The sequence below is a fragment of the Paralichthys olivaceus genome, chromosome 17, assembly GCF_024713975.1.
Source record: "Paralichthys olivaceus isolate ysfri-2021 chromosome 17, ASM2471397v2, whole genome shotgun sequence".
NCBI lineage: Eukaryota > Metazoa > Chordata > Actinopteri > Pleuronectiformes > Paralichthyidae > Paralichthys > Paralichthys olivaceus.
In genome coordinates this window covers 3,378,549-3,395,629 of record NC_091109.1, presented here as the reverse complement: position 1 = coordinate 3,395,629, position 17,081 = coordinate 3,378,549, and positions in this window count along the sequence as shown.

Sequence of the window (17,081 nt, the reverse complement as noted above, 5' to 3'; positions counted from 1 at the left end):
GCTGTGTTAACACTTAAGCTGTAGTTGAATGAATTGATGACTGGGGTAATTACTGGTAGCACACAGCACTGCGGGGAAGGATGCACCTTTTACACCACGACAGCACAGGCTCTAAAATGCCAAACTGACACACGGCCACCTGCTGACGAAAGACAATACTCTGTGAGGTCTGGGGCTCGGATTGTAAACCGCTGACCAATGCTGACTGCTGTGTCATCTTAATACGCCTATAAATATATTTGACATGTTTACAAGTCTGTAGTGCTGCATGGTTTCCATCAAAAGACCAGTGTGTGAATCCATTGCATTTTAACTAGTGACAAGGGGCCAGGCTGAATTTGATTAAAATAAAATCATCACGTGGGGGAACATTTTTTTCCCTCACGTGTTGCTCATTAGTTTCAAAATTGAGCGTTGCACAAACTGAGAGTGTTTTCAAACACAAAGATCTCTCCTCATATAAGACAGCGAACTTGAGAGCAACCCTGACTACATGTTTAGGATTTGGCTGCCGTGTTTTTTAAATTGGGTTCCCCCAGTTTTCCTTTGTTGAATCCTCACTGATCCCAAACAAAATGCACACATGAAACTTTTTCTCGGTGGAAATCAGGGCAAAAAAAGAAACCTGCAGAGGAATGACACTAACCATGGCTGCGCTCCAGCTAACACCTCAACATCATGAAACAATTCATAGGGTTATTAGATACACCTGTGTTTGACAGGCTATATTACATGCAGAGGGAAAAGGTCTGTTCAACGTTACCTTTTTAGGTATTGCCAAAGTTTTTTCATTGATCCACTGGGATTTATTTTTCACAAAAACACGTGCTGGCTCAGGGAATCCAATGTAATGACAACACGCAAGAGACCGAGACAAGCGAAGAAATCAGAGAAAGTTGATACGTGGTTACAAAATAATGCTATGAAGCAAGTTTAGGCTACGGAAGAGTAGAAGGGTCAGGCATTAGATTTTTTTAAGTTTTGAGAATAAAGTCATAATGTTGCTCAGGTCGATCGAACTCAAATAGAAGAGTGACTGACAACTATAGAGAATTTCAAGTTTATTTTCAACATTTTGACTTTACTCTCGATATAATGATTTAAAAAAGTCTGTGATGATTTAGTTTGACTCAATTCTCAACATTTCGACCTATTTATCATCATTTCCTTATCTACTTATTTATCTTGTGTCCTTGTCCTATTCTGTGTTTTTATTCTTGTTTTTATTTTCAGTATTCTATTGTATTTTTATTGTATCCAAATACCGGACTGCTATGATGACCTAATTTCCCTTTGGGGATGAATAAAACAATCTATCTATCAATCTATCTATCTATCTATCTATCTATCTATCTATCTATCTATCTATCTATCTATCTATCTATCTATCTATCTATCTATCTATCTATCTATCTATCCATCCATCTATCTATCTATCCATCCATCTATCTATCTATCCATCCATCTATTTCTACTTAACTCTTAAGCTTTTGGACTTAAGATGGAGACTTTACTCTCAAACATTTCGACACACTGTCAAAGAAATGATCTTCCTGTTCTCCCTCCATCATTTCATTAGCTTGGCCCTAAAACCCTCACGCATGTGACACACACCTGGCAGTGCCTCACGACACACAAAGAAACTACCCACCTTGAACGCACCTTTCTACGTAAGGCGGGAAATTTAAACTAAGCCCCGCCCCCATTCTCGCCATGACAGAAACGGGAAGCGGCGATGCAAACAGCTGTTCGCTGGCCCCGTGTGTTTGTAGCCTATCATGAGCTAACTCTCCTGACAGCTTCGCCACCTCGTCGCTCCAGGAAACATCTGATGCCTGTTGCTTCTCCACTGAGGGTTTCTTCTCGTCGGCTTCCAACCTGAGCTCCGGAGCGGAGGAGGACGTTTCCAGCCGCCGATGTTAGCTCCTGCTTCACCACGGTAAGGAGCTGGCTGCTTTGCTAACATGTGATTCGTTGCTCTGGCTTTGCTCTGTTTGTGTTTGTGCTTCTTTGCTGCTGCTGCTGAACTTTCCCGTTCAGCTTCTGTCTGTTTGTGCTCATGGTCTTTGTGGTTTGGTTTATTTTAGTTTGCTGTTGGCTGAGCTTTGATGCTGTTGCTCTGCATATTGGTGGAATATATGAACACTCATGTTTGAGTTGGCTGCTGCTACTTTGCTGCTGCTGCTGCTGCTGCTGTTGTTGTTGTTGTTGTTGTTGTTGCTTTGCTGCTGCTGTTGTTGTTGTTGTTGTTGCTTTGCTGCTGCTTTGCTGACGGTTTCTTGCTGCACCTTTGCATTTGCATGCTCCCATTTCATCATGTTGTGAAGTCGTTGTTCTGATTACAAGTGTTCAAGTGTTTTGAAGTCACGCTGTGGAAAAACAACATGGACATGGTTGAACTGTGTTGTGTTTATGTGTTTAGGGCATTGGAACAGCTTGACGCCTATTTTCAATGTGAGTATAATAACAACGATCAAAGAAAAAGTGCGATCATAGAAAAAGTCTGGTGTTTATTGTTTGTAAGAGCTCCGAGTCTTGAGGTGAAGTTCATATTAATTTTCCCACTCAACAAATTTGCGACACTATGTCAATGCATTTTGTCTCTCATTGCAATGTTGGGTATCGCAGAGAGCTGCTTTCAGACACGCGCTGAACTCCGGAGAGTCTCCACACTATTTCCGGTGGAGGTGCACGTGTGAAAGCAAAATGTCCGAGCGTCCGATTGAGGTTAAAATCCCATATCCAATTCTCCGGACTCCTCAGGTCATGTCTGAAAACAGCTTAATGTGACAGCTTGCTTTTTTCTTCTTCTCATGCTCATTTCCTGCTTGTGGTTTAAGCAGTTGCAACACTGGCTGGTTGCATACTTGTCCTGGTGGTCAAAACACTCTTATTGCTGCTGAATAACCTTTTGTAAGTGATTTGTCTGTGCATTGCTTTTCTGATTATTTGCAAACTCTAAAACGGAGAGAATACTGTCTCCTGCAGCGGCTGTTCGTGTACACTATGCATCTTTTCACTTAAATATGTTGTTGTTAATCTAAACTATGTGAAGCTTTTCATATACACCATGTGTTGCTGTGACTAGGAATGTTTATTATTATCATTGCTCCCCATCCCCTGCTTTGCTGAACTTGGTGAATACTTGCAGAGATTGATGAGGTCAGAGTGTAGATGCCAGAGATGAACTCTGTATTCTCATGAATCCATGTCTTGTCACTTGGGTACAGAACTCCTCATTTCTCCTCACAGGTCATTAAGACAGGGGAAACATTATTTTATATATTAAAAATAATCAATCAATGCCAAAACATATATACCATATATTGACACACCCTTTTTACGTGGACAACAACATGTAGACATGAAAATAGATGATAATTTAATTATTTATCAGCTGTATCTGTCACACAAACTTCTGCAGTAGTGTTCAGAACATATGAGCCTCATGTTTAGGATTGTCTTTACTGACGACGCCATTTTGTACATCTGGCTATAAGTCTAAATGACTGAGAATTATTTTTCATTAAATATCCTTTTTTGTAGCTAATGGAGACTGGACTCAGATAAACCACCAGAACACTTTTTTTTAGAACGTGTATTTTATTCAGTGGACACTGTGTCGTGCTTCATATAGACATAACAAACATCCATCTGTACAGAACTAATTTCTGGGCCTCTTGACAGGCCTAAATATCCAGCCCTACATAAATCACCCTGTGATGGCCCATAAAGGACCTGTCCAATGTGACTTTAACAAGCATTTTATTTTCTTAGTGTGCTGTGTAGGTGTCAAGGACAACTCTCGCACCATCCCTCTGGTGCAGTCAAGGCTCAGAAAATATTTACTGCATCTCACACATTGAACGGACCTGCCTTGTTAGCACTGCTGTCCGCATCCGCCGCACTCAAAAAAACTGTACTTATGTGGGAGGACGAGAGGGAACGTGAACAAAGAGTAAGAGAACGGAAAACGTTTTGTCACATCAGCTGTGTATTTTTTCCTGTTTGTTACAGTAAGGAGCGAGGAATACGTGTACAACCTGTAATCACTCTAGTTTTGCTTTGACCTTTTGCCTGATTGAATTTCAATTCCTGCTCAGCGTCACGGAAATCACCGACCTCCAGGGGTCGACCCCGGAGATGTAAAATTATATGGCTGCTGCAATCCTCTCCATCGGGGCAAAAGAACAGATATGTCAAAGACAAATCTATTATACAAACAGGAAGTGTCTAAAAGATTGCAAGAGAAAGTGGTGGGAAGGCCTCTACCAGGCCTCTAAGAGTGACATTGTTTTGGTCTGAGCTCCCCAAGGTTGCAGTTATACATGTACACACAGGGAGGGACGGGAAAATACTGGAGGGGTGGGGGGGAGGCTCTGAGGGAGGCATGCTCCATTTCAGTGTAACCTCTCCCGTGAATATTTTTAAGCCCTTTATTAGATCTGTAGTGGATTAAGAAAGGAAAAAGTAATGGGCATTTGTATTTCCTCTCGTCTTGGTCCTGGAAGGTTTATCAGTCGCATGACCTTTGTATTAAATGAGACAATGAGCTGTCGTTCAGACGTATTTAGCTTCCTTAAGGTACGATCTGTCGAGCCGAAGGTGCATTAAAGACTGAGATAATGGAGGAAGAGGCAGTGTTGCCTTCAAGCAAGGAAGTGAGTGCTGCTGCTCTCAAGGTTTGATTCTGTTTATTAAAGCGATTCGTCATTATGTTCAGACATCGCAGACACAGGCTGGAAGAGTGTAAACAAATAAATTTGCCTTTATGTGCTTTCCTCCTTAATAGTTCCTTATTTAACACGTTATTAAAGTCAAGTGCTCAGTTTCATTACGTCGGTTATATTTTCTTTTAAGTTTAGTGAGAAGTGTTTTTTAAAACTATCTGAAAGTGTTGGTGGCAAATCCAAAATTAACTTTTTAGAAGAACATAGTGTCTAAAGAAGTTTGCCTCATGATCCAGCAGAGGGCGATACTATCAGCATGACCTATTGTGTTAATTATTATTCATTGTACGTTGTTTAGCCTCAAAAATGGAAGATGCTAGCACGCAAAAGCCTTAGTCTGAGTGGACAATCATGGACACCAAAGCATCCGAAGCGGTGTGCATTAAATGGTTGTGTTTTACACCGTAGATGGCAAATTAACGAATAAAAAATGCTGTCAACTTTGTCCCATGAAATTACCTCATTCTTCCATGACAACAAGTTGAAGGCTCTTATCTTGTCACCTCAAATTCATTTTTGATTATTGATTATTGAAAAAAAAAGCCCTATGAGGCTGTGGTTGTATGCTATTCGGCTGTTAATGTTTGTGTTCCTGTAGTAAAGTTCAGGATGTGTGCAAGACGACAAAGTTTCATCCGCACAAGGCTGCACTAAGGGTCTGGAACCTGTTCTTATCCCCAGCCAGGCCTTCCTTATGTAAACAGCATGTGAACAGCATTGAGCTTTCTTTCTCACCCATGACCCTCACTTGTAAAACATTCATAACCAGGCAGGGGACCATTACTGAGGACCTGTGGAGTAAATTCAAATTGATACAACAACATTTCTGCTTTTAAGATGCATCTGCGCTTCAATATATCTGAGACTTTATGTACCGTATCACAGCTTGTACCCACTGTCCCTTCTCAAACCACCTCCGGCCATGCACTTTCTCTCTGGGACTGCTGGGGAATTTGGGCTCAGCTGAGTCAATAGCCCTGGGGCCCTACAGACCGTATAAACACCCCCGTCCTGCGGGAAGAGGGTGACTCGCGCCATGCTGGCGATGTTTTGTCATGTCCTCATCTCTGTAGTAACAAACAGATTAGTCTATGACAGACGTGTTCGGAGGCAATGGCTCAGTCTTCTATAACCTGCTGGTACAACAAATAAACAGACTGTATTTGTTTTAACATGTTTTTTTTTTTTTTGTTGAAAACTTATTTTTATTAGTGATGAGTTTTCACACCAGTTGAGGAACTCATCAAAATATTTAAGATGCATTTATCTGTTCTCCACCCAAATATACTCATGATGTTCTAGTCATATTTCCAAAATAGGGCTAATTCCATAGCTTCGATCTCAAGTTTGGAAGTGTGACCATGTTTCATCCGTTTCCTCATATTAAAAACTCTTCTGCTTGAAGTCCCCACTGCTGCATGCTGTAGCTTCTTCATGGACATCCTATAGAAATACTGTCAGTTAGGAAAACAATGAAAATTTAAAATCACAGCTTTTATTATTATTCTGGTTTATTCAGTTCAGAACCCATCATTATGAGCAGCCTTATGAAATGAAGCTACATTGAAAGGGGGAAATTCCACACTATTATCATCATACAAAACATAATTTATCCATCTTCAGTCCCTTTATCCCTTGTGTTTTATAAAGTGATAACTAAATAAAACATTTTTACAACACCTTTGTGTATTATTGTATTCTGATTCCTTTCCTGCTCTGCATGGGAATAAGCACAGATATCAACTCTATATTTAGAAAACCAGATTCAGAATGCTCTGAACTTGCATCCTTCAGTTCTTCTCTGTTCGTCATCAGGTTCCTGCAAGTTGGTCGCATATTCTGGGACGCCAAGTTCACTTGACCTTAAAGTAAGCAACAGGTCAAGAACTTCAGTTCTGAACAGTCTACTGGCCGATCTCTCCAGTCCTGTTTCGTGCTCTGGTCTGCAGATAGAAGCACATTATAAAATACTGTGCGTTTATGATTCGGCTTAATAACTTTGATGGAGATGCAGATGTGTGATTCTGTTCTGTCTGCTGACTTGTAAGAAGACAGTAGTTTTGAACATTTTGACTGCCCTTCAGTTCCCAGCATTTCCCGCTGAGGTGGCCTTGTCTGGGCAGTTTGTTTTGACTGTGTTTTGAAGGAGTGCCAGTTATTGGATGGCACCATGCAAGGTCTCGTAATCAGCACATAGTCCCAGGAAAGGAGGAGCCCAATTTGGTTTCCAGTTTACTTTTCCATGCTCTTTTTAATTTAAGGGGACATCTTATAGGTCCTGTAATGTGAAATATGTCCTGGAGGAATATGTAGGCATGGGATAATTTCAGTAGGGATGAAAATAATCTGTTCAGGGAATGAATTCCCTGGTTGCCTAGAATTGGGTGTTCAACAGGGAACGTGAATCCCTAGAGAACAAAAGTCTGTCAGAGTTGAACATCTAATGACTCTTGGTCTCCACCCACACCTTTGTGATCTGGAGGGAGAAATAAAGAATTCAGCCTCTAGGACCTCAACATGGCATCTTTAGCACAGATAATCTGTGTTCACGATCTCTGCAGTTTTTTTTAAAGCTATTTTAGAGACTAAACTATGATCATAGAAAAAATAGGTAACATCTTTCCCTATGTTTCAAAATGTATTAAAGTTATTGTATTTTTCTTTGTGTGTAAGAGAGGAAGTTTAGTGCTCAGTTCAAATTGCTTCATGGAAACCAAATTCAAATGTTAATTGGTCCATTGTGACATTATGCAAAAGTGATTTTGGCTGTATTCAAACATGATATTAAGTATTTAACTGCGGATTAACATAAAGAACAATATTAAGTTCCAGTCTGCCTCAAAGTGCTGGTTCGATCATTGAACAGCATCTAAATAATCCCACAGTGAGAAAATAAGTAGGTTTTGAATGCATGCATACTTTACATGAACCTGTACTTCATCTTATGGGAGGCGAACATGTTTCATGTTCTCAAGACAAAGGGCGTACAAGGTTAATTTTATTAATTGAAGTGAATAGAGGAGAGTGGTATTGCAAACCAAAGCATGCAGGAATTCTGGAGCTTTATAGCGGGCATATTGTGTATTCCTGAACACTACAAAGACTATGTCTCAATGAATCATTTGACATTTTTTTATTATTCTGCAGGAAAAACCCTGAATATTTCATATGGGGTTACATTTTTGTTTTTCATGTTTTTAGATGTTTAAATAAATATAACTGCTCATGCTTACAGTTTGTACCCATAAACTTTGAAACACAAGACCGATGAATGAAACAATTGACTCCAACTGAAATGTTGCACACATATACGCACAGTGTTTGAATAAATAAAGTCCTTAAAGGTACAGTGTGTAGAATTTTGTGATGTCTAGTATTGAAATTGCATGTTGCAGCTGAACACCCCTCACCTCACCCTCTCCTTCCAAACATGAAAAAGAACCTGTGGTAGCTTCAGTTGTCATAAAAACTCATAAGGTGTTTAGTTTGTCCAGTCTGGACTCATGTAAAAAAAAAAACCGTAGAGAGGGTCCCCTCGATGTAAATATAAAGTATTTAAATATAAAGGGCCTTTTCTGGGGTAAAGAAAACTATAATTCATACAATTTAGATGAAACGAACTAGTGAAAACATCATGAGAATTGTTCTACATCAAATTTCTGACAATAGTTCCCTTTCACCTAAATCTTACACACTGGACCTTTAAGATGTTGCATTAAAGTTTTTTTTCTTCTATCGATTCACCATAAATATCCCTGCTTTTCTGTTTTAGATTAACCCTTAATGGCCTGTTGGCAAGCCTTTTTAAACTCCAGCACATGAAAATACTGTATTATCTGTGCAAATCGTTTGACTCAGAGGTGACTAATAGCCGTAGATGCTAACCCAACAGCTTGAAAAATAGCTGTCATACTATATGCTGTTATTATGGATTGGAATCCCAGGCTCCTAAATTGGTCATAAGAAGCATGTACTTTGTGATTATCAGGGGAAAATAACAGAGCATTCAGCTGCCCCATGCAAGCTTGTACGTTGTGTTTGTGAGGTCAGTTAACCCCCGCTGAGAGAGCTACAGTGGATGGGAGGAGGAGCAGAGCCAGAGGAAATGACACAGCAGCGGGGTATCTCATGCCAATCAGCATATAGAAAAGCGAGAAACACTGTAGCCAAAACACTGGTGCTTACCAATTTTTTCCCAATACTGTGTGGCTTGATGTTTTTACCCTTGAGATGAAAGCTTGAATCGAATCATCTCAGTGGGGTTGTGCTTTGGTCCCTCAGATATTATATACTATATACTCGACGTAAGCTGCTCACGTTCTTAGGCTTTTGTGTTTCCATAATTGTTAACTTCGCCCGGCCATTGTTTCCACCCCTGTCTGTTGGTTTGTTTTTGTTTGTTTGTTTGTTTTTCAGCAGCTACTGAAAATATTTACTGTGAAACTTAGTCGGAGGATTGGACATTAGCTATTTTTGGCGTGAATCTGGACAAAGTGGCTGATCCCGACATGATAACAATTGGGTCCAGGCATTATTCGGACTTTGCCTTTTACTTATAAAGAACGCAGCAGGAGATTGTATGAAATAATGTATGAATTCCGCTTCAGTAATCACATGTTTTTGTTAACAGAACATAGCCTTTGATGTAGGGTCTAATCCAAAAATGCTCTGGTATCCTGTTGATCTCATTCTCTTATCCTCTTGAGGACAGTATATTGCTCTATTGTAACTTAGGCTCACTGGACATTCTACGGACATTGTACTAGGAGGGCCAACAGGAAAAACTCTGGAGAATGTCTAGAACAACTGATCTTGATAAAAATAAAAAATCAGGTATAATTAGAGGACTCATATCTGTGAGTGTGTAATATTTGGTGCTGCTTGATTGAATCTATGGGCACCGTTGGGCCTTGCGGAGGTATGGACTCTACTGAGTGACGGTCAAGCTTGACTCTGCTTTGTTTGACTCTCACATGGCAGGATTAAATCTGCAAGTGAATGAGCATCTTGTTTCCTGTGCTCTGCCTGTCTACTCTCTCTGTCTTTATGGTTGTTAACATGGTTACCATGTCACTTGACATTCAGGGTCAAGTTTCAGAGTTGTCCCACTCTGTGTCGGCATGAAGAGAGAGGAGGCGACTCGCCATTAGGCAACTCCTAATGAAATCCCTTCCTGGGAGCTCTGTAAATATTTTCATCCTCTCCCTCAGCCTGTTGATAGACTAATTCCACTCACTTGACTAATTAATCACTGAGGAGTGGAGAGCGGCTGAGACGGGAGGAGCTGGATAAGTGGACACATGGCTGTTGTTGGAAACTCTCCATATCAACACTCTGCATGCAACTCTGTCCCGTCGTCGACTCGGACAGATGAGTAAAAATAGCCTTTGTGTTGCACTATATTGGTGGCAAGGCTTTTAGTGTGTGGATCATTTATTTCTGTTTTTAAATCCCCTTGTTGCAGCTTGAGAGGAGGATTGTTAAATTTGCTTATTTTAGTATAAGAGCAATTTTAAAAGACATGGCTTTGGGGTTTATATAGTTGTGTTTCACCATTTCCTTTTATTTAAGAGATGATTAATTGAGAAAAATATACCTAGTTTCATCTTTACTGTCACCTAGTTATCAGATAGTTTATAAGCAGAAATTCATGGAATATACTCCAGCAGCCTTAGAATAAACAAAAGTAATTGGGTTTATTTGATCCTATGATTACATCTGAAATTAGTTAAATGCTTTAATTCTTGTTAATTAACTTAACTGACTTTTAAGTGCAGGTAAACATTGGCCTCAGCACATTTGCTGTGTGAATAGGCAGGTCACGGTGCAGTTGGGTAATGGATATGTTATGACATGATCAAGGTTTTAAGTTTTATTTATCACGTGCAAGTTAACACAGGGTCAACAATGAAAGAATGTTGGATGAGAAGAGATGGCACCTTTATCACCATTATCATTATTAATACTTAAAAATGTATTTGTCCATATATTTCGGGGGGAAATTGAATAACATTACATGACCAGATAAGAATGTTTGTCTTTGGTAAATCCACTGAATTTAACACCTAAAATGCTGCATATCATAATTGTAAATTGAACTTTTTGCATTAAGCAGTTTTACAAAATTATTTTTTGACCACAGTGATGTAACTTAACCACAGATAACAATCTATTTTGGATTTAACCATATGTATTCAAAGGATAGCTGCCTTTGTGTGAATGTAAATGGGAAAAAATATCCGTGCTTACATAGGCTCTTATCTTTCAACCTCAGTAAGTCTGTTTCACACCCACGTTATATTACATTATTTTTTATCACGCTGTGACTATTTATTATAACCCTGCTGTTTGAGAGTCAAAATTTTGTTTTAGTTTCTTTCCCAAACAGACATTTAAAATATTTAATATCTCAATAGACACAGTTATTACCATTAAAATCTGCTGACAGCCTCACATAGGGGAAACCAACCTTTTAATTATAATATTATGTTGTTTTCTTTAATAAAGAAGATTCTGTGTTGGGCATGTGGCAGAGCTAAGATGAGTTATACAGAACCGTCAAACGCTGAAACGTTTTTCCAGATTTTATTGCTACAGATTAATCATCGCACTCGAAATTGAAATAATACACTGAATTTGCTACAGATATATACTTGGAATGGTCCCTGGACAGAGTACAAATACACACACTCGCACACATGATCCATGTTTGACTGGTGAGATGCACCAGTCTTGCTGAGGAAACTGTTGAATCTATTTCCCAAAGTTTCACGGAGCGTAAACCCCTTCTGTCATCCTGGTTATTTGAAAAGCATTACTTACTGATGGCAGTGATACTGATTGATGAGGTCGAGTTTCCACATGAGCCAACTCGGAGCCGCACCACAGATGGATGCAATTTTCGTCATACCTGAAGGAAACCGCTCATCTTTTCCTCATCTTTTCCAGTCTCCTCTATAGTCTGCATGCTATCAAATTATTCAGTATATGTAAAGTTTGTACATTTCATATTTTAAGCCTTGAAAAGGTTTCGAGAGAGTAAAACCCTAAATGTGATAGTAATAGTGTCTTCCTTGTTTACACAAGTGCATACTAAACAGACGTCACAGTTAATAGGTTTTCAGAAAACTGTCCATCATGTTTATTTAATCACTCTTGATGGGCTTTGGGTGATGCAGGGAGATATTGCTTTCAGAGCTAGCACAGTGCAAATCAGGTTAGCTCTTACACTGAATGTGGAGGAGGCCTGCAAATCTGGCCCCTGTTCCATTTCCCCTGGCTGCATTACCCACTTCTAACAAAGTTACCGCACACTTCTCATTTTTCATTGGATTAAAAGGGCTATATAGATTTGGACATGAGACACGGTGGTACATCAATCCCCAAGTGCATCTGCTCTACTGATCAGATCGTCACACACACCACAGACATACACACCCGTCTCTTTATCTCTTTCACACACGCTTTCTCACTTTTCCGAATATCTTGGCTTAGTTTGTCACTGACCTCCCCAACAACAGACGCTGCTCGTTAGCCTTTTGTCTGTCGTCTGCTTGATTCCATCAGCAAAAGGACAACGGCACTAATATTAATTTGCAATGACTCAGAGCCTTTAACAGCTACAACAAGGCAGACAATGAAAAGTGTCGACCACTGATGGCAGCATAAATTATATATAGTTTTGTTTTACCCTGAAGTTTAGCAGGTAACTGTGATATTTTAATATTGACAAATGTGTATTGCATGTTCTACTTTTACTGTATGATATGTTATTAAAAATGTAGCCCCTGCTTCAGGTACATTTAATCGCCCCAGGCTAACAATTGCATGTCAATCTTTTCCATCCATTATTTATTCATTTTTTCACTTCCCAAAGGCCTGGTTTCTTAACATCTTAACATCTTAGCTTTAGGCAAATCAGTTAAGGTTTCTAGAAAGTTTTTAAGCCTTCAGCCATTTTCAAACTTTATTTATGACCTGCTTTGTTGAGGGGCAGCTTGTTGGACTGCATTGAAAAGTTATAATCAATAAAGAATATTGGTGTAAAACAAAGCCTGACCAATTTGAATATTTGGAGGCTGATGCTAACATAAGATATTTTTGCATCAAATGATTTCATATTGGCAAATATGAAAGCCAATACCAAAATGGGCTCATATCAGGTGATTTCATCTCATGGCTTATTTTTTTTTACTGTACATCTGTTTCACATTATGTGAAGTGTAGTTTACGCTTCTCGAGGCAAATGACTCTGACCAAATTTTCAATAATTGTGCTGAAGTTACATGTGAGAGACATCTTCCCATACTCGGCTGCACTTGTTAGCACAACCTCTGCATTTAGTCAAGGTCATATGTTAACCATTCATGAGAAAGTGCCCCCCCCCCCCTTCCTGAAAGAGGAAGTTTCCCAGTCCTGATTCTCATGTGTGTTGCGCAATTTGTACAAAGGAAAAGTGGGGGGCAGGGGAGATGTAGTTTGTGTGCTTCCAGCAGGTTGCATGACGAAATATGAATTACAAAAATGTCTCAAGCTCAAGTTAAGTTTGATCAATTACTTCAGGAATCTCTGAAGCTTTTTATTTTTGTTTGATGTGTCCTTAATCTGCTTGTGATTGCATAAAGCCAAAAACAAGTTACATGATCTGAAGGTTTATGACGGAACTAGGCAGTTAGTAAAGGAAGTATCCAGCATAAAGGTATTAAGGAAGCAAGAAATTGAGGAAGGAAATCAGTAAGAATTACATCAGTCAACTCAGGAAGGAAAGAATTAAAGACGTTGAGGAAGAAAGAAATGAAGGGACTGGGGACGGGAGAAAGAAGGAAGGATTAGGAAAGGAGATAAGTGGGGAAGGAAGAATTAAAGGATTGAAGGGAAGGAGGTGAAGATGAGAGAAAATAAATACTAATGTACAGTGCGACACATCTCACTTGATTATTCGTTGTCATTACCGTGATTCAAAGCCATTTTGTGAGGCTTCATATGAAATGATGTCATACTTGTAGATGAACAGGACGTTTCTGTAAACTGAGTCACTTTTCATAACGTACATTAATGTGCTATTTCAGGGTTACTTTGTCATGGCTATAGGCTAAATATTTAAATTGTATCGTCACAAAATGTCAAACACTGTTGCGTGACCCTAGATTTCTGTCACGATATACACAGTGTACCATAATGTCCCTTCGGTGAGGCCATCTGCTCCGACCATGTACACAATCATAAAAAGGACTCTGCTGATCGTCCAGAGGCCCTTTAAGTCTGCCACATGAAAGGGCCATACTGTTTTTTTTTAAAGAAGCTTTACATCCATTAAGCCCACTCATCTGGAGCCTGCTGACACACAGAGAAACAAAGGCGTCACCAGGCACGTTGTTAACTGCGTAACCGGACTGTGCTGATGTCACAGCGGAGGATGTAAACTGTTCTCGACTGAATCACTGCTCCTAGAGAGTTCTGTGCTGTTTTCATAGGTGGGAGCGAGGACACTGGATAGGTTCCAGTCATGGCTGGTAATTTTCCACATTGTCGACAATGTGCCCGGTTTTATTTGGATGACTTTTATAGTGTACGTCTTTCCTTTTCACGTGTGGATCATATGAATCATACAGCTTACTTGAGAGAGTGTATTTTTCACCTGTTCAATATACAGTATACATTTTGGATGTTTTTTTGATGAATTATTTGTGATAATGAACCAGCTCCACTCTTTGGCACACAATGTCTGTCCCACGTCTCAACTCTGCCCCGTGGTGGACACATGAATGAACAGCTTATAGGCTCTGGATTTTAATGCTGATACTGATCTGATTTTGTGAAGTTAGAAATGCAAAATCCTAAAATTTCCTTTTGAAAATGATAGAAAATGGTGTCTGATGCTCAAAAGTAGTCATATTAAAGATTAGTGCAATTTATTTTCAATTAAATACATAAAACAGTAAAATCTCTTCAGGTTACTTGAATGATATCAGCAAATGGGTCCGGTTATTGTCGCCATTAACATTTGCCACAAGGTAAACCCCTATATTTAGTTGCCTGACTATGTAAATATCAATTAAAACAAGACTTCTCATAAGGGAATCAATATCTTTAACGTGAAGGTATCTCAGCAGCTTGTTCTTCAATATGGAGCAAAGCAGACATTACATTTTAAGATGTGAATTGGATGAGTGCCATCTTGTGGTCTGAAGAGTCTATTACACAATTCAGAGACTCTAGACAGAGAATCTACGGCAGTGAACTGAAGTACTGTGACTTAATTTACCTTAAAATAAACTTTAACTCAACATTTAGATTTTTTTTGATAATAGGCACTGCCATGGGAGATTTTGTGAACCAGATTGAGTGAGTTTAGTGTTGCAGATGTGCAAATCACCTGTGCCACTGGGATGTTCCTTTTCTTTTTTAAAGATTAGTCAAATTTGTTTTTTATCATAGTTATGTTGGACATTAAGCTTTATTGTGTTTTTAATTTATAACCTTGTCTTTCTTAAATATATGATCCTCTTACCAATGTAGTGAAACACAAGCCTGTATAGTCTCTTTGTGTTAGAACGTGGAAGGCACACACACACACACACACACACACACACACACACACACACACACACACACACACACATACACACACACACACACTTTAAGCTACTCTGTACTTTTCTGCTCCATCAAATTTCTCCACAACTGGGATTGTTGAAATGATGGTGACACACAAACGACGACCCTTTTAATGCGTTCAGTTTTAAGGTGCTCAGCAGTAAAGTGGCAGCTAAATCACTGGAAGTGTACACAGTGATAACCATTAGGTTTGACCACGCCACTGGAGTTCAATTGATGCGTCGTAGCGTGCAGTCAGCGGCTGAATGTTTGCAAGTCCCATGGTGAGAAGTTAGGGATGCTAACTCTGAGCCTGCACACCAAGCACATCAACCAGCTAGCCTTGGGCAAAGGAAGCAAACATGCTGGCGCGTTTGAGTCAGTTTGCATCCCTAATGTCAGAACAAAACAGTAGCCCCGGCGGTAACACTCAACGCTTTACTTGTTTATTTATTTCTGTATTTTTTGCCCCCGTCTAATCTCCTGTTCCCGAATTAATTACTCAATTAGCATAGTAAATTAGCAAAACAATTATGATGCATGGAAAACTTCCAGTGTGCACCATCACAGCCAGTCTGGATACATTTAGTGAAGTGAGGAGGGGGGGTGAAAACAGGCGGGGTGGCTCAGGAACTAATGCCAGAGAATTAGAGACTTTGTAGTGGAATAAAACATTTTAACAAACAGCCCTGCCCAATGAAATGTGATATGCTCCTCTCAGTGTGAGGCGTAATAAAAATAGCAGTACAAATTTATTAGCAATGTATAAAAGTAGCAAGGAATTAATTCTTCATGCTTCTTGGGAGGTTGCATGGAGCGCACAAAGAATGGAGCGCTGAGTGTTGAGGAAAGGGAGGGATTTTCTTAGTTCCTTCATATTTACATGGACAGTAAATGCATCGTGTGTGTGCTTTAAAACATAAATCACTCGTTCGCCACACAGCCGTCCTTGTGTGTGGATTACCACATCTAAACCCTCTGGATTCACCAGAGCAGTGGGAACATTGGCCCTTTGGCATCCATGTATCACACAACTGGATGACAGTGCAGCCACCCAGCCTGTCTCGTCTTCTGCCAGCTGGTTGAAGAGGAGGACTCCTGGAATGGTTGAACATATTATTCCCTCTGGCATCTCTGATAGTGATGGGTCATAATAACATGTCTCTGTACTTTGGGACACAAACAAAATGTTGTTTAGCCAAAGAGATCCAGCTAATGGACAAGTAAAGGTTGTGGCCATTGAAAAATGACAGGTCTCTGATGATTGCTGGTGTCTCGCACCTATAATAAGATGGAGAGACGATCTGAAATGTCACTTCCCCTTGTCCAGAATCCCGCTGATAGCCCAGGAGCGAGGGAGGCACAGGACACTCACTCTGCACCTAATCAAGATTCAGGAAAGTCTGTGTGATGTAGTTTTTGTCATTTTGTTAGTTGTATTCTTTTTACTTTTAAGTAAAGAACCGTAAGATCCATGGATGTAAACCCACTGAACACCAAATTGCATGTTTGCTCCTTTTTATCGACTCTAAAGAAGCTGTTTCAATTGTTATTTAGCACCATTGAGTATTCTCACCTTATTTAACACTGCCTTATCAGCAAATACACTTGTAATGGCAGCTTCAGTTTGACTGGGAATCTTCAGCTGGGTTTAAAAGTTATTGTTGTGGCCGTGGCACTGCAGGGAAGGCCTACATTTTTTAACCCTCAATATGTTTTCACCTTTATATACAAAATATGTAAGCTTCTGGATTC